This window comes from Gopherus flavomarginatus, chromosome 8 (assembly GCF_025201925.1).
Source record: "Gopherus flavomarginatus isolate rGopFla2 chromosome 8, rGopFla2.mat.asm, whole genome shotgun sequence".
NCBI classification, from domain to species: domain Eukaryota; kingdom Metazoa; phylum Chordata; order Testudines; family Testudinidae; genus Gopherus; species Gopherus flavomarginatus.
This window is the reverse complement of record NC_066624.1, coordinates 71,594,372-71,621,776: the sequence shown is the minus strand read 5'-3', so window position 1 is coordinate 71,621,776 and position 27,405 is coordinate 71,594,372. Positions and strand designations below refer to the sequence as shown.

At 44.2% G+C, this 27,405-nt stretch overlaps 1 protein-coding gene across 7 annotated transcripts in view; it reads left to right on the top strand.

Moving 5' to 3' along the window:
- The first annotated feature begins 2,018 nt into the window (after positions 1-2,018).
- PER2 (period circadian regulator 2) overlaps positions 2,019-27,405 on the top strand; it is an 87,077-nt gene continuing 61,690 nt past the window's right edge. For 2 of the 7 annotated variants that reach the window (XM_050963988.1, XM_050963992.1), the window contains exons 1-3: positions 2,395-2,441; positions 23,540-23,602; positions 26,173-26,226. The gene's annotated coding sequence lies outside the window, so the exon portion shown is untranslated. Of the gene's footprint in view, positions 2,167-2,387; positions 2,442-2,473; positions 2,616-23,539; positions 23,603-26,172; positions 26,227-27,405 lie in introns of those variants that run through there. The other 5 variants (XM_050963991.1, XM_050963989.1, XM_050963993.1 and 2 more) reach the window with 5 other exon arrangements.

Below are 27,405 nucleotides of genomic sequence, written 5' to 3'. Positions count from 1 at the left end.
ATATTTATTGAAATATGTAAGAAACACCATGTAAAACAATACCCTGCTTTTAACTTTAAAATATAGAAAAGACTGAGAGCGGTAAACAAAATTATTTGTTTCTTGGTTGGGTTCTTTTGATCCTGCAAATACTTACACTATCTTAATTTCATTCACATAAATAGCCCCCATCTGGACTAATATACATAAAGTACACAGTACTTGGATACTATGATGGCAGGCAGTATACAAACTGTGAGATGTGCAAAAGTGTTAGCAAGATTGAAGTCTAAAAGTTAAAAAAATATTTCTCTAACAGTTTAGTCCTGCTGTACTTAGCAACCATTTTATTTGGTGTGTTTCTAGCAAGACAGGAGCCAATATGGTGGCTAGTTGTTTCTTTGGCTGTGAACAAGAATAATTGATTATGTCAGCAGGGATGTGCACTACTGTAGGAGTAATAGACCTGGTAGCCTCTTAATTAATACTACTGTTATCAGGAGTAACTTGCTGTACTGATACAAACTGCTATAACCACTGGAAAAGTGGGACGAAAGGAGAATACAACCTAGTTTTCATTAGCACACTGCTGTGAGAAAACAGTAAAGGAACTCCCATATTTGGAGATGGCAAATAGTTTTTTCACTTTGGTTTTAAACAACCCAATAAGAAAAGTAGTTCACTTAAAAGTATATGGAAAAGTGGGGAGGAGAAGGGGTCAGGGAATAGAACCCGGACAATATTCTCATTGGTTTCTGTTTAGCCCCCGCCCCCAAAACACAACAAAAACCAAACAAAAAACCAAACCAACCTGGACAGCATCCCTTTAAAATGAGCTGGGAGCAAGTGGCACTGGTGAGGTACCAGGTGGAGTACTGTCTATAGTTTTGGATGCCACACTTTAAGATATGGACAAACTAGAGAAAGTTTGGCGGAGGGCAACAAAAATGATAAAAGGTTTAGAAAATCTGACCTATGAAGAAAAGTAAAAAGAAGTAGGCATATTTCATCATGAGAAAATACAGGGGGGCGAGGGGGAGCAGACCTGATAATAGTCTTCAAATAGCTTAACAGCTGTTATAAAGAATCTGGCAATCAATTGTTCTCTATGACCAGGAAGGGTAGGACAAGTAGTAATTAGGGTAAACAAAGAAGACTTGGTGAAATATTTCTAACTATAAGGGTAGTTAAGCAGTGGAATTGGTTTCCAAGGTAGACTGTGTCATTGGAGGATTTTAAGATCAGATCTGAAAAACCCTTGCCAGGGATGGTCTACTTGATCCCACCTCACTGCAGGGGGCTGGACTAGATGCCCTCTCCAGGTCGCTTCGAGGTCTACATTTCTATGATTTAAAGGTCTCAGCTAGGATGGGGCTAGGCTCAGTACAAGCTGGCAAAAGGCAGCCCCTGCCCCAAAGGGCAGCCTTGTCTTCAATGCTAAAAGTGTGGGGTTTTTGTTTTTTTTTTAAACCCTCAAGGTAAGTGAGCATGCATGTGCTACCCCACGGTACGAACAGCGGGCTGACCAGGTGCTCTCGTTTTATCAGGTCAACCCTGGGGAGCGGGGGAAGGGCTGGTCACCTCCTGGTTTACTTCAAGATACAGAGTCCGACCTACATCAAAATGTCAAGTCTACGCTGAGTTTTTTCCTGGGGATCACTCATGCCGGCCCAAAGTAAAACCCATCCTGGCTAGTGCCCACCACGCCAAGAACGGGGCGAGGGGAAACTGAGGCACACAGCCGCGAAGGACCCTGTCCTGGTCGGCCAAGACCGGGGCTGGGCACAGAACCAGTTTTCCTGCTCCGGGCTTTTAGCCAAGGCTGCCTCCTGCTAGCTCGGTTGGGGCCCGGCCGGCAGGTCGCCTCCGCAGAGTAGCTGGCGGGCGCGGGGCTCTGGGCACAAGGGGGAAGGTAAGGGACGAGCCACTGAGGCAGCGCTACGATGGGGCAGTCACCGGCCGCTTGCCCCGCCGCTCATGGCTGCCCATGCAGAGCCCCGCCCCTTGTGACGCACGCATTGATTCCCTCCCGTCCGCCCTCGGCACCCGTTGACGTCAGCCACAGTTTCAGGCAGGGAGAGAAGTCTCGCTGCGCTTCTGACCGGGATGCAGTCGCTGCCCTAGTTGGCCGTTGCGGGTGGCTGCTCGTACCCTGCCCAGCCCGGCGCTGGCGAGCCCAGTGGAGGGGTGAGTATGTTTTGGCCCTGCCGCAGCCCGTCGCTCCGGAATGGGAGGCGGTTGGCCCTGAAAACGGCCATGGAAACATGGTGTCACACGTGAGGCTTATGTAAAATGAGCGATGTCTGCCAGAGCCAATGGGATGGCGGGTGCCCCCTGCCGCTGGCCGAGGCGGTGCCTCCCGGGCCAATGGGCGGCGCGGGGCGGTGTCTCAGTCACGTTTCTGAGTGTATGTAGTCTGTGCTGGGCTGGGGCAGCGGCGCTGTGAGGAGCCGGGGCGCCTGGTGAGTGAGGGACGGCGGGTCCCTCTCCCGTTATGTAACCGTGCCCGGGGATTAGGGGGAATATCCCGTTCCCTGCGCCTGAGGGGGCGGGCCTGTCGGGGTGCGGTACGGACTGGGGGGTCGGCTGCAGCCCGGCCCCGAGCGCAGGGAGCCCCCTGCTCTGTCTGTTTGAGGGTTGGTGGGTGGGTGAGTGAGGGGAATCCGGGCGAGCGGATTGGGGTTCGGGGACTGGGCGACGGCGGTTACGGGATTGGGGGCAAGCGGATCGAGGGTGCAGTGGGTTATGGGGGCTGGGCTGGGTGAATGAGAGGAGCGGGGGATGGGGGCTGCTTGAGGAGAGAGCAGGCAGGTGGGTTTGCAGTGGGTGGATGTTTGGTAGTGTCAGTGTGTGCGTTGTCTGCACAGAGGGGTGCGTACTGAATGTTCCTATTTCCCTGTGATGTGTGGTTCTTATCTAGTTCCTCTCCCATGATAAGTGGAAAGTATTGGCCCTGGCTCTGCAGTGTGGCTAAGATCCTCCCTGCACTGTGAGAGGTGAGCTCCCAGCTAGACTGTGGCACTGCAGGTGGTTCTAATCCTTCCAGTCTGGCATTAGGAGGCAGGATGATGGGACAGAGTAATTGTTTCATCACATTTAGGGCTTCACTTGCACTTAAACTGATGTTAAAGATGACCTTAAAATCTAGCTGTTGCTTATTTTCTTTGCAACTCTGCTGTGTCTTGTTAAGTGTGTTATAGTGGAGTCTGCTTTTCTGATAGGAGTATTGTACAGTATTGTAGCTGAGCTGTATGTTGTAGGTGTCATGCATGTATATTAGTGATCATAGAATACTTTTGAACGTGCATAATACTAGATAAGTGATAAATATCAATTCAGAATGCAAATTCTAAAGTCAGATAGAATTTAACTTGCCGGCTGCTAAATCTTCAATGTATGCGTGCAAATCTCTACTTGTTAAAATGTGAAGATAAAACATTGTACTAGCTAGCTGAATCTCTTCTACAGAATTAAATAAACCATAAATGAGGCTGGCAAGATGCTTTGTCTTATGTTGCTTTTTATGCATGTTAGCAAACTGTCTCAAAGCTATTCAGTGTTATTATTTACCTTACAGGCACGTACGCTGTCTTAGTAAAACCATTCTATTTGCCAGGCTCTGTCCATGTAACTATATGGACAAAACTTATTAATTTCTTTTAATAACATTTAATAATTGACCATTAGTATTACACTGAATAAATTATAATTTGAGAGAATTTAGCTACAATTTAGCCAACAACAGGATCTCTAAAAGATGGCACTATGGCAGTGGTTTTCAAACTTTTATTCTGGGGACCCAGTTGAAGAAAATAGTTGATGCCCATGACCCAACGGAGCTGGGGATGAGGGGCTTGGGGTGTGGAAGAGACTCAGGACTGGGGCAGAGGGTTGGGGTGCAGCGGTGAGGGCTGTGGGGTGGAGCTGGGAATGAGGGGTTCAGGGTGTCAGAGGGGGCTCTGGGCTGAGGCAGGAGGTTGTGGTGCGGGAGGGGGTCAGGGTTCTGGGCTGGGGGTGCAGGCTGTGGAATGGGGCTGAGGATGAGGGGTTTAGGATGCAGGAGGGGCTCTGGGTTTAGGGGGGGCTCACAGCTGGGGCAGGGAGTTGCAGTGTGGGAGGGGGTCAGTTCTGGGCTGGGGGTGCAGGCTCTGGCGTGGAGCTGGAGTTTGGGGTGCAGGAAGGGTTTCCAGGTTTGGGGGTGTTCAGGGCAGGGTATTGGGGTGTGGACTTACCTCCCATGGCTCCCGGACAGCGGTGCAGCGAGGGTGCAAAGGCAGGCTTCCCGCCTGTCTTGGTACTGTGGACTGCGCTGCGCCCTGGAAGCAGCCAGCAGCACGTCCAGCTCCTAGGCGGAGGCGCATGACTCTTGCTGCTCTTCTCCCCTCTTCCTCCCCCTTTTTCCCCCCCAGTTTGGAGCCAGTGCTTGGGGCAGGAGCAGCGTGACGAGCCCTGTGGCTTCCCTGTCTAGAAGCCAGATCCACTGTTGGCCACTTCCGGGGTTCAGCGCAGTGTCAAAATAGGTACACACTAGCCTGCCTTAGCTGGGCAGAACCACTGACGGAACTTTTGTAGTCCCAGTGCGACCCAGTGCCTGACATGTTGCAACTCACCACTGGGTCGCAACCCGAAGTTTGAAAAACTCTGCTTTATGGTGTATTCTAACTTGGACACCAAAACAGATTATTTGAGACTTTATTAACTGTTTTCAGTTGAGGGCCTAGATTATCAGATTTTAAAGGACTATATTTTTTAATTGTCTTAAGACCTGTGCTATAAAACTGATTTTCTAAAATAGGTATGTAAAGTTTTAAGCTTCAGAACCTTACATATTTAATAGCTTTTTTATTTTTTTAAAAAAATGATAATACAAATTTACACTATATTAATATTGTTTGGTAGATTACATAGGAAAGTAGAAAATGTTTTTAATGCTTCAGTAAAACTGAAGGTTTATTTAGAGTGAACATCATCAACTAATATACCACATTTCTCATTCTTTCTCCTGCTATTGTTTCAAGATTACTATTATTGAAAGTTGAGAAGAAAGTTATTTTGTTTTTTTTGTTACTCATTTGACAGGTGTGTGTGTTTGTGTGCGTGCATGTGTATATTGATAGTCACTTTTTTTTCCCCTGTTATCTGTGTGGGCCTTTCATACAGCAACTAAGGAAAGATCATAAAGAAAAATAAAAACCAAACCAGTGATTCTAAAATCAAATTTGGCATGGAATCAGGAGTCATACCTGAGGCTATTAAATACGTTTTTGAAAACTGACAAGATTTCAAGTTGTCAGGGTTCCTTTAGCCATTGAGACGGTGTTTACATATGATATACCTGTTTAGGTAATATTTCTCAGTACTACTAGTATCTCTGGGAATTGTCTTCTGTCTCTCAGGGATGATGAAAATAAATCCAGAAGATGCTAATATGATAGTGGTTGCCATCTGAGCATTTACTGAGATATCCAAATCCTTATTATCTGTATGTGTAGCAGCCGTATTAAGGCTTAATACATGGCATAACAGTGTCAAACTAAGGTCCTGTTCCTGCAAAGACTTACCCATATGCTCAACTTTATGCACTCCGGCCCTGATCTTGCACTATTACAGATTTTTTTTTTTTTTTTTTTTTTTAGCCTGGCTATGGAATATGGCAGGCGTGGCCAAACCATGGCTCGTGAACCACATGCAGCTCTTTTACAGTTAGTGTGGCTTGTGGGGCTCACTCTACTCCCGCCTCCATTCTCTGCCTATTTCGGGGATTCTGCCCTGTGGTGAGATGGTAAGGTTAGGGGTTTCCGGCAGAGATGACTGGTGCCTGCTGGTGGGGGAGGGGGGCACGCAATTTAAAGGTTTATCGTCCCCCCTCCCCTGGCACACCATCCCTCTTACACTCAGCAGCCCCGCCCTGCAATTCCCAGATGTTAGTTCCACCTGGGGAAGCAGCAGCAAAAGCAGTGTCTATCTCTGCAGCTCCTACCTCTTTGCCGCTGGCGCTACCTCTCCCTATAGCCGCGCTTAACAGTTTGGTGGATTTAGCAGCTGCCTTGCTGGGAGGGGGCCTGGTGGCATCATGTGACAGAGCAAGGCCAACAAATCCTGGCAAAAATCGGGAGGGGGGGGAGCACTTGACCTCCATGTGTCCCCCCATAAATCACCTCTGGCTTCTGCCCAGCAGGCAGCTCAGGGTTTCAGCCCCACAGGGTGCACTTATCAGGGTTTGGGGCTTCAGCAAGAGTGGGACTGAAGCCCTGAGCCCTGGCAGGTGCTCCCTGCAGGGCTGAAGATCTGAAGATGGTTGTATGTGGCTCACAGGGTCAGTAAACTTGGCCGTCCCTGGAATATGGCTAACAGCCTGTCTGCCTTATGGTGTGTTGTGGCAAAGGGCCTGGTTACAGATGGATTTGAAGTGTAGGTGAACCTCACAGGAAAATTATGTACTAGTTTGAAAGAGAAGGCTGGAGTCTTCTACCACTATTAGTATATCATTTATTTTTTTACCGCCATTGTGTTGTAATGACATACGTCAAATGACCTTGAGCCACTAACACATTTACAGTAATTGAAGCAGTTTGAGTGGATTACCATTGTTTGTTTAAACAAATTCCTATGCTTATAACTGTGCAAGCAGCGTATATTAAAGACAATTTTGTAAGTGCTAAAGAGCTAGGTATGCTTTTTTCTTTTTAAACAGCTATACCATTCAGTATGATTCCTCCTGTTGTTTATGAATAGCTGCTGTCTCTGCTGAAATCTGTAAACTAGTTTTTCATCACTCTGTTTGTTTGTTTATTTATTTTGATTATTCAGGCCATTTTATTTTTTTCGCTATAGATCTAGAATTATTTTTATCTGCAAGAAAATAAAGGCTGAAGTTAACGAGAAACAATATCAGAATATCGCCCAAATACTGCAGTGCAGCGTATTAAAAAGAATACATATATAAAAATCTAGAGATGATAGTGGTGTAGGACTGAACACCACTGCAGGTTACAGTAACATTTGGAAACTTTGAGTATTTTTGACAACATTTGCTATTTGTTTGGATGGAAACATTTGTCTTAAACTCTTGAAAGGAAAAAATTGTCATCAGTATTGAATTAAGAATTTCTGTTGTGAAATTCAGTGTATTCTATGACATTAGGCTCTTTCTATTTGAGGTGTGCGTCAGGGTTTTGCAGGATCCTAGGTAGAGAAACTTTGGTTTTGTAGACTACATTCCTTTGTGTAGAAGACTATTGTTTTTGTTGTTATTTCTTAGTGGGATTATATCTCTATCTCTGGAAAGGCATCTAGTTGAAATCAAAATAAATATAATCAGTGAACTACTTGAGCTCATAGCGGTTACTTCCAGCCTGAAAAATGATCCTTGTCCCCTTTGTATTGCCTCAAGAATAAGTTCTACATATTTTTATAGTGTTAGTGGATCTCCTAGCACAATGCCTCCTATCTGCAAATCCTGACTTTTGGGATGGTACTAAATAAAACTACTTAAATTTTTAGGAAAAACTAGTTTCGGACCTAGTCCAGGAACCTCATCTTTTTTTATATTGATAAGTTTTCCTCTGCATGAGATCAAATACCAAATTCTCAGTCTACTTAATAGAATATGATTTCCTGGCTAAATACAAATAGACAAGAAGCGGGGAACGCGAAAGCTGAGCATGTGAGCTGGGTTTTTCTCTGGTTTCTGATGACCCAGAAAAATGTTAATCCTTGATAGCCTAGGCTGACATAGGGTTTAAAAGAAATTACATTAAACTTTTAACAGTGTAAAAGAGGTTTTATACTTTTTGTAAAGCTCCTTTTGTCTATTAGTAATTCATCTGAATTGACAGTAGTTTCACTGTACTCATAATTGGCCGATTTTAAAAGGGAACAGCATGTTCTCTTTAATCCATTGTGTAACACTGGGCAAAGCTTCTTTACCGGAAATGCTTGGTTACCTAGCAATTATGATACATAATAATAAAACAGCTGTTATGTATTAAAGTTTTGTTCCTCCAAGTTTTGATTCTAAGCTGTATGAATCCATTGAGTGTCTGTTACCAAGATTTCCAATTGGGTTCTGTGGTGGAGTGCTTAGGATCATTTCTACGTCTGCCCTTCGTTTCTTTTCCCATTTTACCCTTTCTTTTTCTTATCACCTTTTCTTTGCCATTCTTAGGCCATGTCTATGTGAGCAAGTTTACAGTGGCATAGCTGTATCGGCATAGCTGTATCAGCACAGCTGTGCTGCTGTAAGATTGCTTGTGTAGTTGCTCTGTGCTGATTGGAGAGAGCCCTACCGTCAACATAATTAAACCACTTCCAACTAGCGCCGCCGACATACCATGTTCACATGGTGCTTCTGTTGGTGTAACTTACGTTGCTTAGAGGGGTGGTTTTTTCACATCCCTGAGTGACATAAGTTATACCGACAAAAGTACTAGTGTAGAGTTAGGTCAAGCCTCTTCTGTTCTATTCCTCCCCCCACCCTCCTTTCTGAAGTCCTGCAGCGTGTAAAGCATTTTTTTACTACTCTTTTTCCTCTGGCTACAGTAAAGCTCTCTACACAATCTGCTGAAAAAAGAAAATTTAGTAGGCTTATGTAATCTTATACATTTTCCTTGCTAGCTGTTTGTGGCTACTGTTGACATTGTATCAGACTACATTGTGCTCTTAAACTAACATAAGGGCTAGATGAATACATTGATTGGGCCAACAGTGTGAAGTTCATGTACTACTTAGTTTAAATACATAATTACACAGTTTGTAAAATCAGTATTTATTCACTTTGTTTCAGGAGTTCACTGTATCAAGGGTTACTTAAGTAGCATGATTCATTGACTGTCTAGAAGCCACTAGGAATCAGGTGGCCTTTACATGCTAAAAATCCTGTGCAAGTATTGTAGATGTATGTTATACATTTTGGTTTAAAAATTATTTGTAATTGAATTACTTTTGTTACTAGTAATATGAGAAGTCAGGTTCTTCTTCAAATATGCGTTGCTGTGGATCTATAGGTGTGCATATGCCCCAGGCATTCAAGCTTGGAATCTTTTGCATAGCTGACTTTCAGAAACCAGTTTCCCCTGCTTCCAGGAGGTTTGGGTGGAGATTTTAGCTAACAAATGGGTGCTAGACATTTTTTTCTTGTCTTCTACCTGCCCCTTTCCTCTCCTCCCTTCGTCTGCAACCCATCTCACAAGAGCCTTTTTACAAAAAGTGGCCTATTCCACCTGGGAGCCATAGAAAACATTCTTCAAGAATACAGGGGCAAGAGTTTCTACTCTCATTATTTCTTCATTCTGAAGAAGGTGGATCTTCATCTTTGACCAAAACTGAGGTATTTCCTGATCCTAAGGCATTTCCCTACTCTCAGTTGCTGGGAAAATTCTTGCATGGGTCATATTGAATAGATTTAACACCTGTCTTGTGGAAACCATTCTAGACATGATCTTCGCAGCCCATAAGCTTCAGGAAAAGTGCTAAGAGTAAAACCATGGTCTTTACATGATATTTTTTGACTCAGCTAAAGCTTTTAACTCTATAAATCATGAGGGACTCTAGAAATGCAGAGGGTTTTTTCTTTTTCTTTTTAATTTTTAGTCATTCAGTCCTTCCATGATGTGGTGCTGTCCAGAGTTGTGGAAATGGCAAGATACCAGACCCATTTCTGGTTGCCTGTGTCACTGAACAAGGTTGTGTGTTGGCTGCCATGCTTTTTTCCATCTTTTTTTTTTTTTCCCAGCTATGCTTATGGATGCATTTCATACCATTGACAGAGGAGAATTTATCCAGTTCTGCACTGATAGACAGTTGTTCAATCTACAACAGTTGCACTGCAACTTCTTGCATTGGTCTGACTTTGCATATGTGTTTACCTGTAGTGTTTACTGACTCCTCATACATCGATGTGAGATGTGAGAACTTGAGGAGACTGAACAAATGCCTCCACAGCCTTGGCTTCAAGATGGTGGTGCTTGCCTCCATCACTTCTGACTCAAGATTGGTTTGTGACTTTCAATTTGCATTCCATGTTGCCATCCATCAAGCCTGAGGAAGTACCCCTTACTTATGCAATGGCCTAATGATGATCAGTAATGCTGCAATTCTGTTACAGAGGTCGCGGAAGTCATAGGGCCAGTTGCTCAGGCACCCCACGGCCAGCCTCACCGGCCACTGCTGGAGTGGCCCTGGAGCCTGCCGCTGCTAGAATAAAATCGAGATATTGAGAAAAAAATTAATCGAGGAACCAAAGGACATGAAGAGAAGACGTTCTTTAACTGCCCGTCCACCAGTGCTAGGAGCTTGGATAACAAACAATTAACTTGTGAGCATAAATTTGATCTAGTTGGTATTACTGAAACTGGTGGCTGATTACCTTTATCAAAATGCTAAAATCAATGGCTATAACCAATTTAGAAAGACTTCAGCAGGTAAGTCTTTTTGGATTCGTCTTCAAGAGGATGTGGTGGACATACCCACCCTTTTTGGGTGACACATCTGAAGTACTGTCTCTCACTGATGTGTCCATAGAAGAAGTTTTAGAACAAATTGATAGATTAAACAGTAATAAGTCATTAGGGCCAGATGGTATTCACCCAAGAGTTCTCAAATATGAAATTGCGGAATGGAGTGTAGTGTGTAATGGATTGCTGAAGCAAGTCTCTGTATCAGATGATTGGAAGGTAGCTAATATAATTTCAAGCTTTAAAAAGGGCTCCAGAGGTGATCCTGGTCATTACAGGCCCATGAGCCTTACTGCACTACTGGGCAAATTGAATCAGATGCTTAGGTGACCATGCTATGTTGGAGAAGAGTCAATCTGACTTTTGTTAAGGGAAATCATGCCTCATCAATCTATTAAAATTCTTTGTGTGTCCCCACGAGCATGCGGATAGGGGTGATCAAGGCCATATAGCGTACTTGAATTTTTAGAAAGATTTTAACAAGCTCCTTCACCAAAGACTCTTAAGCAAAATAGGCAGTCATGGGACAAGAGGGGAGGTCCGCTCATGGATCAGTATCTGATTATTCCTACCCTTTGTTTCTTATCTTTTAAATAGTTTCCATAATGGAGGAGAGTAAAAAGTGGAGTCTCCCAAGCATTTCTGTTGGGACCTGTGCTTTTCAATATGTGTATTAATAATTTGGAAAACAGAGTGAACCAGTGAAGTGGCAAAGTTTGAAGATATTACAAAATTATTCAAGATGGTTATGTCCAAAGCAACAAAATGGCATATGAAATTCAACATTTGATAAGTGCAAAGTAATGGGCATTGGAGGGGAGGGGTTGCCTTAAAAAGGGTAAGTGGAACTGGAAAAGATTCCGAGAAGCGTAACCAAAATGATCAGGGGTTTGGAATGGCATCTGAATGAGCAGAAATGAAAGACTAGCTCTTTTTAGCTTAGAAAAGAGATGGCTAAGGAGGGATAGGATAGAGGCCTATAAAATCATGAAAGATGTGGAAAAAGTGAATAGAGAAGCGTTCTTTATCCTCTTCCACAATGCAAAACCGGGATCACTTGATGAAATTAATAGGCAGCAGGTTTAATAAAAACATGCAGTTAGCCTATGGAATTCATTCCCATGGGGCATTATTGCCGAAAGTATAACTTAATTATTTTTTTGAACCCATACATTCATGGAGGATAGGCCCATCAGGGGCTCTTGGCCAAGATGGTCAGGGATGCAGCCATCTACTTGGGGTGATCCTAAATCTCTGACTGCCAGAAACTGAGAGGAGAAGACAGGGCTGGATCACTCCACCTGCTTTGTTCTGTGTACACTCCTTAAGCTCTGGTACTGGTCATTTTTGGAAACAGGATACTGGGCTAGATGGACCATTGGTCTGACTCAGTGTGGCGGTTTTTATGCCCTTAAAAGGAGAGGAGGAGTGGCACCCGATGTTAAAAAATGGCATTACCAGTTTGAGTCACTGATAACTTGGAAGAAAATTATCTTGAATGTACATGGATCAATGTTCAAACAAACAACACAAGACTGGTATTAGTTGGTGTCTGCTACAGGCCACCAAATCACAGTAGGCAATAGGATGACTGGCTCCTTATGCCTCATCTCTAATAGATGGAGAGGGAGGGAAGCTGTGTGATCATAGAATCGTAGACTATCAGGGTTGGAAGGAACCTCAGGAGGTCTAGTACAACCTCCTGCTCAAAGCAGAACCAATTTCCAACTAAATCATCCCAGCCAGGGCTTTGTCAAGCCTGACCTTAAAAACATCTAAGGAAGGAGATTCCACCACCTCCCTAGGGAGCCCATTCCAGTGCTTCAGCACCCTCCTAGTGAAGACGTTTTTCCTAATATCCAACCTAAACCTCCCCCACTGCAACTGGAGACCATTACTCCTTGTTCTGTCATCTGGTACCACTGAGAACAGTCTAGATCCATCCTCTTTGGAACCCCCTTTCAGGTAGTTGAAAGCAGCTATCAAATCCCCCCTTGTTATTCTCTTCTGAAGACTAAACAATCCCAGTTCCTTCAGCCCAGGCCTGCACAGCTCGTAAAGTGGCGAGGGCCATATTACTCCAAAGAAAACAATTGAGAGCTGAACACCCCCTGCCCCCAGTGCTGCCAAAACACCCCCCCCAATCCCCTCCCGAAACATAGCATTCTCCCCCTCCCCCAGTGCTGTCCGCACTGCGGAAACAAACCCTCCTTCCCCAGTGCCGCCCTGCTGAAACAGCTGTGGGCTGAAAAGGAAGGTTGTGGGGGGAGGGCGTGGGTGATACTCTCAAGAATTTTTCAAGTAAAGCAAACAATTCTTTAAATTTATTTTAAATTTTTTTATAAATCATGGAAAAATGAAACACCTGTTCCGTTGACACAAAACATTTGTACTTTTCATAATTACCTTGCAAATTTAATGAGAGAGATTACATCTCTTTTTGGCAACAAGCTTGTCTTATTCCGGGCTCATATTTGAAGTGGATATTTTCATAATGTCTTCCAAATGGTCATCAGTCAGAGAAGAATGTTGCTTGTTTTTATTCATGTTCACGATGGACAATGTTTGTTCACATATGTAAGTGCCTCCAAAAATGCTGAACGTTTTCAGTGTAACTTTGATAAGATTCTTGTATTTTCCATCGTCCAGACTTTTGTAGAAGTCCCGCAGGCCACTTTCTCTGTGCTTATTTCGGTTAACTGCCGAACATTGAAGTTTAATAACCTCCAACTGCAAATCTAATGGCACTTCCTCTGGATCCACAGAAAAGGGATCTTCAGTCAGCTTCAACTGGATGTCTTCTTCTTTAGACAAAGTAAATCTTCTGTCAAATTTTTCAATCAAAAGATTGATGTGCTCTGCGTAATTTTCTCCTAACTCAACGTGTTTGTGCTGAGGGATACGCTGTGCACAAGTGGAAAAGTGACACATTTCACCTTTTGACAGCTGACTTCTGAAAAGTTTCAATTTCATTTTGAAAACTTTCACTGCTGCACACATGTGAAATATAGTTGATTTTTTTTTCCTGAAGTTGAATGTTGAGATCATTCAGATTTGCTGTAATATGACAAAAGAAAGAGATCTTGATTCTAGGACTCATTTTCAAGCTCTGGGAATTTTATTGGCCCAATTTTCTAGGAATTTTGCTACCTTCTCTTTCAAAGCAACAAAATGTTGGAGCACTCTTCCTTGACTCAACTACCTCACTTATGTATGGTAGATTAAGTTGCTGCACTTGACGTCTCTCCCTTCAAGAAAGGCTCAAAATGTCCTATGTTTTAGTTCTCTAGAACAGATGTAGTTTACAATGGAAACTACCACTGACATTATATGCTCAAATTTTAAGACTTTTTACATCAGCAGCTTTTGTGTAGCATAATGCAGTGATTGGTTATTTGTCTCCCAATAAATTCTTCAAGAAAAGTAACTGCTCCAACATTTTTTCCGTACATTGCTGGAGCACCATCAGTACAAATGGCCACCAAGTTTGTGAAATCTAATCCTGACTCATCATTTGTGCACTTTATCACTTCAGTGGAGATTTCTTTGCCGGTTGTGTGACCTGTCATGGAGCACATGCCAACAAGTTCTTCAGCAATTTTAAAGTTTTTATCAATACCTCTAATAAAAATAAGAAGCTGGGCGCCGTGTCTTTTAAATCGATGCTTTCATCCATAGCTAGGGAGTAAAAGCAGAATTCACTGACTCTCTGTTTTAACTGATCACTTAGACTGGTAGAAACGTCAGCTATTCTTCTCTGTACAGACATGCGTGATAGACTGACATTCTCAGATATTCCCCTTTTCTGGACATAACTCAGATACAGCAATCAACATACGCTTTTTTAAAAACTAGCCTTCCGTGAAGCATTTCCCAGCAGCAGCAATGTCCTTAGAAATTTGAAAGCTTACTTTAGTAACCGTATCGTTCTCAGTGCTCACTTTCTTGAAAATTTGCTCCACTAAGGTTTTTCGCTAAGATGGCTGCTTTAATTATTTTTTCATTTGGGTTCAATTTGGCGAAATTGGGATGTTTAGTTTCAAAGTGCCGTTGAGGGTTGTATTCTCGGAAGGGCTAACATTTCGTGACTCACGAGGCGCTGTATTTTATCTTTGGAAATGGTACATAAGTATTTATTTATTCGTCCATTCAGTGTTGAAAACTGTGCTCTGATTCTCTTCCTTTTCACTCATGGTAGCCATTATGAAGCTCAGGGTTTTGTTGAATAAATTCACATACAAGGGAAACACTCATAGTCACACACAAAGAGAAGAGATATCTCATGGTGCATGTCACACTAGCAAGGCACTGACAGTGTGTGGAAGCCGGTAGAGGGAGAAAGAAACAGTGCACATAGAGTGATCAGATCACAGCAGTAAAATAGGACCCGCCCCCTCTTCAGCCCCCAGGGGTCACTATATTACTGCACACAGCAATGCCAAAAATTAAAATAATGAAAATAGATGCCTCCTTCCAGCCACCGACTTGCCACTCGTCTCCTCACTCCCCTCCCCAAATATAAAGCCTCACTGCCCACCTGCCCACTCAGTTCATCATCCTCTCATGAAATAAAGGGAGGGGAAAAGGACACTTTGAAGGGATTTTCTGGAGTTACGAACTAGGCTGGGGAGGGGAAAGGGGGGCAATGTGAAGGGATTGGATGTGACTGTCCAGCGCACAAACACAGGGGCCACAGGGAGCTCTCCAGAACTCCCACCCATTCAACCCTCCTCCTGCTCCCTGTCCCCTGACTGCTATGATCCCTCTCCACACCCCTGCTCCCTGACCGCCCCTCTGAACTCCCAACCCATCCAACTCTCCCCCGACAGCCCCCCCCGAACTCCCGACCCCTCCAACCTTCCCCTGCCCCTTGGCAGCCCTGCCCCCTCGAACTCCTGACCCATCTAACCCTCCTTCTGCTCCCTGACCGCCCCCTGGGACTCCCCTTACCACCACGCCTCTCCAGCTGCTGGCTCCATGTGGAGCCAACCAAACAAGCTGCTGAGCACACAACCCCTCCCCTGCAGAGTGCTGTGATGCGACACTGAGGCAGGGGGGGAGCGGGGGAGGGACTCTACCTGCTGGAGGCCAATGGGAGCAGCTAAATCAGGCCCAGGTGCCCAATCAGCCACGCCGCACTCTGTGTGAGGGGAGGGAGGAAAAATCCCAGACCGTTGCACCAGCGTTGGGTGAACCTGACATCCCCACCCTGCCGCTTCCCTGCGGGCCGCACAGTGAGCCCATGCGGACTGCATGTTGTGCAGCCCTGGTTCAGCCTCTCTTCATAAGTCATGTGCTCCAGCCCCTTAATCATTTTTGTTGCCCTCCACTGGGGAAGAGCGCAGCGGCAGCATGCTTGCCACTGGGGAGAGGAGGCAGAGAAGGTGCGGGGCCTTGGGGAGAGGGGTGGAATGAGCATACCTACTCTGTGACGGCAGAGCTGCACAGCCCAGCTGAAAAAAGAAGGTGCTGCTCAGCTCCCTGGACTTTACAGCTGGACACCACCTTCTGGTCCTAGTGCTGGTTAAGCTCCCTTCTGTGGGCTGGGAGCCATCCTTTGTCTTGTACAACAGTGAGTGTCCGCAGGGGCAGGCAGGGCAGGGGGACAGGCAGTGGGGAAGGAAGGGGGTGGGATGGGGAGGAGATGGAGTGGTGGGGAAGGGGCATGGGATGGGGAAGAGAAGGGGATAGGACAAGGATTGGCAACCTTCAGCACATGGTCCGCCGAGGTAAGCCCCCGGCAGGACGGAATGGTTTGTTTACTGGCTGCATTCACAGGTTTGACCAGTTGCGGCTTCCACTGGCCATGGTTTGCTGCTCTAGGCCAATGGGGGGCTGCAGGAAGCAGTGCAGGACGAGGGATGTCCTTGCTGCGGCTTCTCGCAGCCCCCATTGGCCTGGAGCGACAAACTGCGGCCAGTGGGAGCTGTGATCGTCTGAACCTGCGGACGCGGCAAGTAAACAAGTCCGCCTGGCTCGCCGGGGGCTTACCTTGGTGGGCTGCGTGCCGAAGGTTGCTGATCCCTGTGATAAGGGAAATAGGGGCCCAGTATGTGGATCCCCTTGGCAGCATCTGGGGCTCCCCTGTTAAGCAGGCCCATCAAACCCTCATCCTGACAAGCCCCACCTGCTCTGCATCTGTACTACCTCGAAGAGCCCCAACCACCCACACCTAGACCCCCACCCAAATGAACCCTCTAGAGAAATCTCTGTATTAAGCATCTTCACATAACTTTCATGTGACTCTATATTATACCTCTTCATATAACCTTGTATTAAGCTATTTTCATACAACTTTGTATCAGACCCCTATGTAGAATAACGTATAGAAAACTTTGTGTTAAGCCTTGGTATAATGTTATAGCCCCTAAGGCAGTGGCTCTCAAAACTTTTTTACTGGTGACCCCTTTCACATAGCAAGCCTCTGAGTGAGACCCCCCTAATAAATTTAAAAACACTTTTTATATATTTAACACCATTATAAATGCTGGAATAAAGTGGGGTTTGGGGTGGAGGTTGACAGCTCATGACCCCCCATGTAATAACTTCACGACCCACTGAGGGGTCCCGACCCCCAGTTTGAGAACCCTTGCCCTAAGGATAATTAAAGTAAAAGAAAAATTTCTTTTTGCTAGGAGTAGAATAAGATTTCCTCCCCTCCCCCAGTCAGTTGTCCTGTTGAATGAATGAGGTGTGAATGAGCAAGGCATTGAAGGCGAGCACCTCCAGACAGCTGCAAGGGTTGGAGAGGGGATGGAAGCCAGACCCAAGGACAATAAAACTTGTCAAGTGGGCTCACTAAAGAAGATCAGATGTATTGACGGCTCGGGGGGGGGGGGGGGAAGAGTAGAAGCAAGCACCTTCTTTTGGAAGCACCCTCTTTGAACAGCATTGGCACAACTTCCCAGAAGGAAGCAACACAAAGGACCAACGGACACAGACACAGATTTTGCATCTGGTATAGATTTGCGTGAGTGGGAAGCTGCTGTAAATATGAGGTGTCTTGCAGAGGACCCTCGGTCATGTCTTGTCAACATCGGAGCATCGATCTGGATTGGCAGAAGCCTGGCTCCACCCTTCCCCCATCTAACTCACCTGGCCAGTGAAGTTAAGGGGAGTAACTAGTTGGTAACAACAACAAGAAGATGGAGTGTGTTTGTGTGTATGTGAATGCATGAGTGTTATATATATCATATGCATATGATACAGTGTTGATTGATGCATATATTACCAATAACTGTGGCGTTTGCCTTATTCCCCCTGAAAAGATCCTGTGCAGTACTTTAAGTACAACAATGCCCCCTGCTGCACCCAGCCTCCCGCCCCCCGCTGAGCTCCAACCACTTTCACTTGGTCCTCCACTGCAGACTCCCATTGCCCCTGAACCTGGCATGTCCCTGTGCATCCAAATCCCACACTGAGCTGCCTGCACCCAGACTGTCCTCCACAGAACTGTCTTACCCACATCTGGATATCCTCACACTAAGTCCTTCTGCACTTGGATCCTGCTGCCAGGCTGAGCCTCCCTGCCCACATCTGGTATGCCTGCCGCAAAAGGGGCAGGGCCCCAGGGTGTTTCTGTGGCAGACATGGCCCTTGTTTTGTATCAGTGTCAGGTCAGCCTCACTCCCAAGTCCCTGTACCAGGACAGTGGGGGACGCTGCAGGATATTCTCCCACTTCCATGCAGCCAGTGGCCTGTGCTACCCACTGCCATGGTGGAGCTTCCACATTTATTTATTATTAAAAAAAAATTCAGAATTTTAAAATATTGTCCACAGACTTTGATGTAGAATTCCCTCAGGAATATGGAGCACTGTACAGCTGTGATGGTGGGACTGTGAAGGGGGTGCTGGACAGTAGGGGATCTGTGGGTGGGGAAGCTGGGCAGGAGGTATGGTGTGCAGGGTGCTGTGCAGTTGTGGTGGGAGGTCAGCGGGAGGGGTCTCCAGGCAGGGGGTGCTGTGCATAGGTATCTGTGGAGGAAGTCTTGGTGAGGGGGCACTGGGCAGGGGGCAATGTGGAAGGGGCACACTGGCAGTGCAGGGCTGGATGGGCCAGTGTGTGTCTAGCAGTTTTGGGTTTGTAAACAGTGCCCTTGTGCTGGGCTGAGGGGCCACTCCCGCTGTGCTGTGTTGTGTCTCATTGCCCACAACCGGGCCCTTGCTCTGCGGATCGCCCTCCCATCACATGCCCTATTTCCCCAATGGGGGCCCACAAGTGTTTGGCGCCAGGCCCGCAAAAAGTTAATCCGGCCCTGTCACTTGTCCTTGTTGAACCTCATCAGGTTTCTTTTGGCCCAATCCTCTAATTTGTCTAGGTTTCTCTGTATCTCATCCTTACCCTCCCGCATATCTACCATTCCTCCCAGTTTAGTGTCATCTGCAAACTTGCTGAGAGTGCAGTCCACGTGTCAAGGTTCTTTCCCCACTCTGAACTTTAGGGTACAGATGTGGGGACATGCGAGGACACTACTAAGCTTAATTACTAGCTTAAATCTGGTATCACTGCCACCATCCAGAATTTTCAGTGTCTGGATCACTCCCTGTCCCCCCAAAACCTTCCCCTCCCTGGGTGGCCTTGAGGGACTTCACCAATTCCCTGGTGAACACAGATCCAAACCCCTTGGATCTTAAAGCAAGGAGAAATTAACCATTCCCCTCCTTTCCCCCCACCAATCCCTGGTGAGTCTAGATCCAATCCCTTTGGATCTAAAAACAAGGGGAAATCAATTAGATATTAAGAAAAAAGGCTTTTAATTAAAGAAAAAAATGGTACAAGAAAACCCTCCGGGAGAGATTAGCGTACCAGCTATTCTCACAGACAACAGATTTCAAACACCGAGGATGTTCCCCTGGGCACAAATTTAGTTACACACAAAAAAATAATAATATCCAAATACCCAATTTGATTCTACCTCTAATTGCATAAGACAGGTTACAAAGAAATAAACATAAACCTATTTATTCCTTTCTGAAACTTATTACTCTGAAAAGAGGCTGGTTCCTTGATCTTTTTCACTCCGGCTGAAACTGAAACTCTCAACAAAGGAAAAACTTCCCTCCTTCCTTTTGAAACAGCTTGTTTCCCCATTGGTCCCTCTGGTCAGGTGTCAGCTAGGCTAAGTGAACTTTTTAACCCTTTACAGGTAAAAGAGGCATTAACCCTTAACCATCTGTTTATGATACCACGTCATCCTCCAGATCATTAATGAAGATACTGAACAAAACCGGCTCCAGGACTGACCATTGGGGAGGCACTCTGCTTCATACCGGCTGCCAACTAGACATGGAGCCACTGATCATTACCTGTTGAGCCGGATGATCTAGCCAGCTTTCTATCCACCTTATAGTCCATTCATCCAGCCCATACTTCTTTAATTTGCTGGCAAGAATACTGTGGGAGACCGTATCAAAAACTTTGCTAAAGTCAAGGAATAATATCCACTGCTTTCCCCTCATCCACAGACCCAGTTATCTCCTCGTAGAAGGCAGTTAGGTTAGTCAGGCATGACTTGCCCTTGGTGAATCCATGCTGACTGTCGTGATCACTTTCTTCTCCTCTAAGTGCTTCAGAATTGATTCCTTGAGGACCTGCTCCATGATTTTTCCAGGAACTGAGGTGACACTGACTGGCCTGTAGTTCCCCGGTTCTTCCTCCTTCCCTTTTTTAAAGATGGGCACTACATTAGCCTTTTTCCCAGTCATCCGGGACCTCCCCCAAACGCCTGGAGTTTTCAAAGATAATGGCTAATGGCTCTGCAGTCACATCCACCAACTCCTTTAGCACCCTTGGATGCGGCGTATCCGGCCCCATGGATTTGTGCTCATCCAGCTTTTCTAAATAGTCTCGAACCACTTCTTTCTCCACAGAGGGCTGGTCACCTCCTCCCCATACTGTGCTGCCTAGTGCAAAAGTCTGGGAGCTGACCTTGTTCATGAAGACGGAGGCAAAAAAGGCATTGAGTACATTAGGTTTTTCCACATTCTCTGTCACTAGGTTGCCTCCCTCATTCATAAGGGGCGCCCACTTTCCTCGACTTTCTTCTTTTTGCTAACATACCTGAAGAACCCTTCTTGTTACTCTTAATATCTCTTGCTAGCTGCAACTCCAAGTGTGATTTGGCCTTCCTAATTTCATTCCTGAATGCCTGAGCAATATTTTTATACTCCTCCCTGGTCATTTGTCCAATCTTACACTTCTTGTAAGCTGCTTTTTTGTGTTTAAGATCAGCAAGGATTTCACTGTTAAGCCAAGCTGGTCCCCCTGCCATATTTATTATTCTTTCTACACATCGGGATGGTTTGTTCCTGCAACCTCAATAAGGAGGGATTGAAGTTACACATGCTGGAGGTCTTATGCTGCCAATACTAAAATATCTTTGGAATTTCTAAATATCATAGGTGACAATTTCCTAACTCAAAAAGTGTTGCAACCGATGTGGGTGAATTCTAAATTTTGATCTAGTCCTGACAGGTAAAGAAAAAATGATCACAGAACAAAAATTAATGGTAGCTTAGGTACATGTTTTGATTGATAAAAGGTAATAGTATTGATGTGATATACTAACACTTCTTTAAGGTATTTGACTTGGTAAGGCATGATATTTTGATTAAATATACTAGAACAAAATAAAATTAACATGGCTCACATTAAATGGATTAAATTGATAGGTCTCAAAATATAATTGTGAACAGGGACTCCTCATTGAATAGGTGTGTTTCTAAGGTGATTCCTTTCTTGGCCCTCTGCTGTTTAACCATTTTATCAATGACCTGGAAGAAGACATAAGTTTATCACTAACACAGTTCTCAGATAACACACAATTGGGGGAGTGGTAAATAATGAGGAGGACATGTCACTAATACAGAGCAATCTGGATTACTTGGTAAGCTGGGTACAGACAAACAATAAACATTTTAACATGGGTAAATGTATACACCTAGGAACAATGAATGTAGACTATATTTACACAATGAGGGATGCTATCCTGGGAAGCAATGACTCTGAAAATTTTTTGGAGGTCATGATGGAGCTCCTCACACAGTCCCATGAAAGTGGCTTTTCTCATCTGAAAGTTCTGCAGCCACTACAACCCAGAGTTGTAGGACGATGTGATCCCACCACTCAGTGCTTGTTTCCCAAGCCCAAACGTGGCATTCCACAGTGGTGAGCATGTCCATGAATGCCACAAGCATTCTCTTGTCGTATGTGTTACTTGAGTTGATATCGTCGGAGTCCTCACTGTCAGTTTGGATCTTAAGGAGTAACTCAGTTGCCAAACATGATGTGCTGGTGAGAGTCATCTGCATATTCCTCAGCAGTTTGGGCTCCATTCCCGCAGACCAAAAGGGAAGACAGAGTGCGCAGTGCAGAAAACGTTGAAAAATGGCACCAAATGTGGACGGAAGCAGAGGGATTGCTGGGATGCCAACTGATGCATCACAGGATGTTGGGACAGGACCCAGAATGCCCTACACACATCCCTACCCCGCATCCTTCCCACAAGCCACAGCACCAGAATGGGAAGAGGTGCTCTGTGGGATAGTTGCCTATAATGCACCGCTCCCAATGCCGCTGCAAATGTGGCCACACCAGTGCGCTTGCAGCTGTCTGTGTGGACAGACTGCACTGCTTTCCCTACTGTGCTCTATGAAAGCTGGTTTAACGCAAAGAGCTCTATATTTGCAAGTGTAGCCATGCCCTTAGTCTCCACATATATCCCATGCAGTCTTTGGCCTCTGTGGAAATGTGCCTGTGAACAGGCTGCAACAAAGTTGTCAATCATGGGCAAACTTCTGTGTGCAGTGCTATTCCTAAGAGAAGAAAGGGAACAAGGGAAAATGTTGAATGTGAGGGTGGTGACTTGGATCTAAACCTATTGGGAAAGGAGAATAGGAAGACTCATGAGAGAGAGAGAGAGACTGAGAGAGCTATTGGAGTGTTTTGGGAAGCCTTGAATAATCCAGACCTGTTGTGGAAGTGAGCAGTCATGGTGGAGGAGCAGCAAGAGAATGGTGCTAAATCTGTGAGAGGAGTAGGATAAGCATTGCTTATGGTTTGGCTAAGGGAGGGAACATGGTCCTACTGGATGACTAAGGATGAAGTGAAGCAATTGGAATAACTAGGTGCTGTGGGGAGGTGGAAGTCAAACCGTGCTTCAGATAGATTAGGTGCTTCAGCATCACAGATAACTCAGGTGGTGGGGTGTGGACTCAAGAACTCAACCACTGAGATTTGAGGCCTCCTGCACCCTTCAGTTCTACCAGAACATAGTTGAAGGAACTTTACATTCCCATTCTACTGTCCTGACAGCAGCATGCTGATAGTGAGTGGCTTCTGCTGAGACCTCCTCTTTCATGGTTGTAAATCCCATTTTCCAAGAACGGCTTTTGCAGTTGTGAATGCACAGCAGTGTGTCAAAGCAAGGGGCTAGTAATGGCCACAATGGGCTCTGAACATTATGTATGTACTGAGTACTTTTACCCCATTGGATTACAGTATTTAGCTGAATGCAGTTCAAAAGTTATCTGAAATGTCTTTGCAAGAGAAAAATTATAGTTAAGGGTTCTCCGTTTGTCTTGCAATAGTTGACTATTTCTCAAACACTTGTAGAGTAAGAAATGCACCTTTTTGCCATTCTTCAAGTGTTTTATCTCAATTTTTATTCTAGGAATACAGATTCTTTAACTTGGATTTTGGCAGGCAAGCAATTGCATAAATGCCTTTTGAAATAGGTTTTTCTAGCATATATATTTAAGTGTGTGTGTGTCCTGTTGATTTAGGGTCTAAAACTGGTGTGAGGCTTTTTTGGCTTTTTCAAATTTACAGAGGAAAACAGATCAGTAACTCTTCATGTACAGTTTAAGAAAACAATATTGTAGTTTTATTTTCAGATATCAGTTGTAGCTAAGCTAAGGAATTTTCCCCATTTCCTCTGGTTTCACCTTTGAATATAACTGCTCTCTAACTTTACAATTCATGTTTTCTGTCATGTGTGACTAGCCTTTATTCCACTAATTAAATTGACTCATTAAATAAGTAGGATTTTAAAGTCCTTTTCTGTAATTTATTTATAATACTATGTTGGGTTTGTTGTTTTTGCAGGAGAGTATTAACTACAATTTCAGACCTTGATTTGGAAAGATCATAATTAGCACATTCATTAAGGTGAGTGTCTTACTTATGCTCTCCCCCAAGAAATGATCTGAAGTGTGTACATTCTGCTTTCTTGCTTACTCTGAACTTATTGTGTGTTTGTGTGTGGTGTTGCTTTGGAGCTGTTGTTTATATATAAAGCTTTTTGACAAATAGGAAATACAGAACAGAGAGAGTGAGGTAAAAGTCATGAAGCACATGGAAATAAGCAGACTTCTGCTTCCTTTTTAGAAAGTGGAAGCCCTCTAGTGTTACATCTAATACCATGTGCTAGATGTGCTGCATCTTGCTATGCAATAAAATGATTTTCTGTTTTTTTTCCAATATTTTGGGTTCTCCTTTCAGATGTTTTAAGGAATTATAATGCCAAAGGTGATTCTGGGAACAGCAAATGTAGATGCTAATTTGCATCAGAGTCTATGGGATTGTGGCTCAGGAGAAAATGGGCACAACTTTGCTCCTAAGGCTTGATGTTACAGGGGATAGTATGCTTTTTTTGGTCAGATTCTAGTTTCTAGTCACTCCAGTACTAGTTTATATGTGGATTGTCTATGCCTAAATAGTCTTTGACACACACAGATTTCAGAATATTGCAGGCTTCTCTATACAGAGAACTATTGTGATCATGAAAAGGTTACTTTCAGTACAATAGTTTTTAGTTTCTGTGAATAGTCCGGTGATGCCTATGTAATGTATAAATCAAAATAGTATAGATGCTTACTGAGCTAATACTGTTCTAGATAGGAAATTAGAATTGAATTATAAATAGGGCTTCTGATTTTCAGGCTTTATTTCATTTTTGGAAGTTTATTTTTTGGCATTTTTTTCAGTTTTATGCAGATATCCAAAAATGAGGATGGGGTGGGGGGGGGGTCTTTTTGTATATATCCCTAGTGCTGTTTCAAGCACCACTATGTGAAGTGCACTAGCGAGTCTTTAGTGTATATTGGCAGGGTTTAAATATACCAATTAATGAGGAGCATGTTAATGCGCTTTAGAAATTGCATCCCCATAGTTTGCATTACTGCCGCATGTAGACAGGGCCTTAAATGCAAGCCAGGAAGCAGACAAATTGCCTGTATATAGGGCCCTACCAAACTCATGGTTGATTTTGGTCAATTTTAAAAATCCTAAATTTCAGTTTCAGATCCTTAAATATGAAATTTCATGGTGGTGTAAACGTGGAGGTCCCAACCCAAAAGGGGGCTGGAGCGGCGGTGTTGCAGTATTGCCACCCTTACTTCTGTGCTGTTTCTGGTGGTAGTGCTGCCTTCAGAGCTGGGCAGCCAGAGATCAGTGGCTGCTGGCTGGGCGCCTGACTCTGAAGGAGTACTGCTACTAACAGCAGTGCAGAAGTGAAGGTGGCATCATATAGGGGGGTCCTCACTTTTTGAGGGGGCAGGGATGGTCTTTAGGTGTGTTACTGCCCAAGGTTTCGTGGTTTGGGGGGTGGGAGGAAGTGTTCCGTGGTTACCTCCCCTCCACACACACACACAACCAGCCCAAGACACCTTTTACTCCCAAGCACCGGGGCACTGGGCCCACAGCCAGGGGAGGGGTAAGCCTGGGGACACCTTGGCTGAGGGCTCCTATTGTACGTCGGGATCTAGCTGCTGGTCCTGGACGGACTGGTGAGGTATGGGACTTCCATCTCCAGGAACCTCTGCAGCTGCTGACTGGGAGCCCAGTTCTGAAGGTAGTGCCACTGCCAGCAACAGTGCAAAAATAAGGATGGTATGATATGGTATTGCCACTTATACTGCTGCAGCACTGCCTTCAGAGCTGGGCTCTCAACCAGCAACCGCCGCTTTCTAGCCACCCAGCATTGAAGGCAGCACAGAAGTAAAGGTGGCAATACTACGACCCCCCCCAATAGCTTTGAGACCCCCTCATACACCCTTTTATTGATGTTTGTTAAAATATGAAATCAGAAGCCTTAATAAACAACCATAGCTGAGTTCTTTGTCAATCACTTAATTTTCCTCTAAAAAGTAGAAAACATGACTTCAGAAGATGAAAGCTTAGTGCAGAAGAAAAAACTAAATTTTGATAAGGCTCCATTGTACACTTCAGAGAGGGCAGTTCCTTATGGATCAAGTTCAAGGAGAGTTTTCCATATGTAAGAAGTTGACAAGCAGGCAGACAAGGCTGATGTTGCAGGGCTAGGATGTGTGTGAGGAAATGAGTTACTGGATGCAGGGTTCTTAAAAGACCTAGAAGATGAGGGCACATTTGAAGATGATGCAGTGAATATGGGAAGATCGTGGAGAGCTTCAAATAAGGGGTGATGTGGTCGGGGCAATAAGCAAGGAAGATGATCTTAGAAGCTTTATTTTCTGTAGGCTGGAGAGGGACAATGTATTAGAGAGGCTGGAAGGGAGGAGATGGGTTCCTGTACAAGAGTTTTGGCTAGTTCTATAACATTGCTGAGGATGTAGAATCAGAATTCTAAGCATTTTGGTAGTATCACATATATACCTAAATATCCTTCTGATCATTTGATCTTCATCTGTTGCTACAAAAACCTTAACTTGTTAAGTTTTTAAAGCTGACAGTTTACTATTCTGTTTTTAATACTACAGGTGTGACTTCTGTTCCCTTTAAAAGGGGGATTTGACTTGGATCCCGTGATACAGGTGTGTCACCTAAAGCAGGTTGTTGGCTCTTCTCTAATATTTGAAGACTTTCTATTTTATGTTGTGTACAATATATATAATTCAATCTCAAAAGAAATTATTTAATTAGTCTGAATGTTCTCTTTAGTTCAAATTTCAACTAGATTTCCTCTCATAGAAAAGCTGTTCTTAGGGTTCCATATTTGAGTGCTTTAATTTCTTCTTCTTCTCAGCCACAATTCGAAGCAGAAGACATTCTCTTTTTGGGGGAGAAATTAGCCGAATCCCATCGTGCTAAGTGAGAACCACTTAGTGTTTCTTTTAATCACTGGAATTTGTTATTCATATTTAATTTCATGATACTTTTAATTTAAACAAATAATCTTCTGAAGATGCATTCTCTATGTAATTTAAGATGCTATACATCCTTTGTATGGTTGTATTTCAAGGTATAGCTGGAAACTACCTTTTCAATTTCAGATAAATCTCTTTGACATAGACTTGGCTGCTCAGCTCAGTTAAACACTGAGCAAAAGGCATGTATTGAACCATTAAATAGGTAATAACTTACAAAAAAAAAATCTTTTCCCAAACATGAGCACAAGGAAGTCTGTATTACCCCACTTCAATCTACTTCACTGTCCCATCTTCAGTGAAACAGTTGATCTTGAAACAGAATCTTATTTTTAGTTAAGTTTAATTGAGAATTCCATGATTCATAGCAGGTTGTTAAACCAAATGCCGAATACATCATTCATGGAGAGAATAACAAGTCCTTGTGGCTCATTTTCAAATATCTCAATTAGTGAAGATAAAAATTAATTTCCATAGCCCAAATAGTGTTTGGAGGGAGATGGAAGGGAAAGGACACTGTCACCTACAATAAATATGAAAACTGGGAAAGACTATGCATGAGAATTCCTTAATTATTGTTGGAAATGCAGCCACATTTCCAGTGCAAAATTTTCAGATGTGCAAATACTTCTGGCTAAGAGTTGTTGGTTCTAAAATTTTATTGTCAGAGGGACCGGATTTATTATGGAAAACTTGAGGCCAGATCCTGCACCGTGAAAATATACAATAGAGGAGGCCAAACATTGATGGAATTAATCTGTTCACAAGATTGCCTGTTATGTAACATATAACCACAACACAAGACATTCTAAACTACTCTTTGGTACAGTCATTAATATTATACTT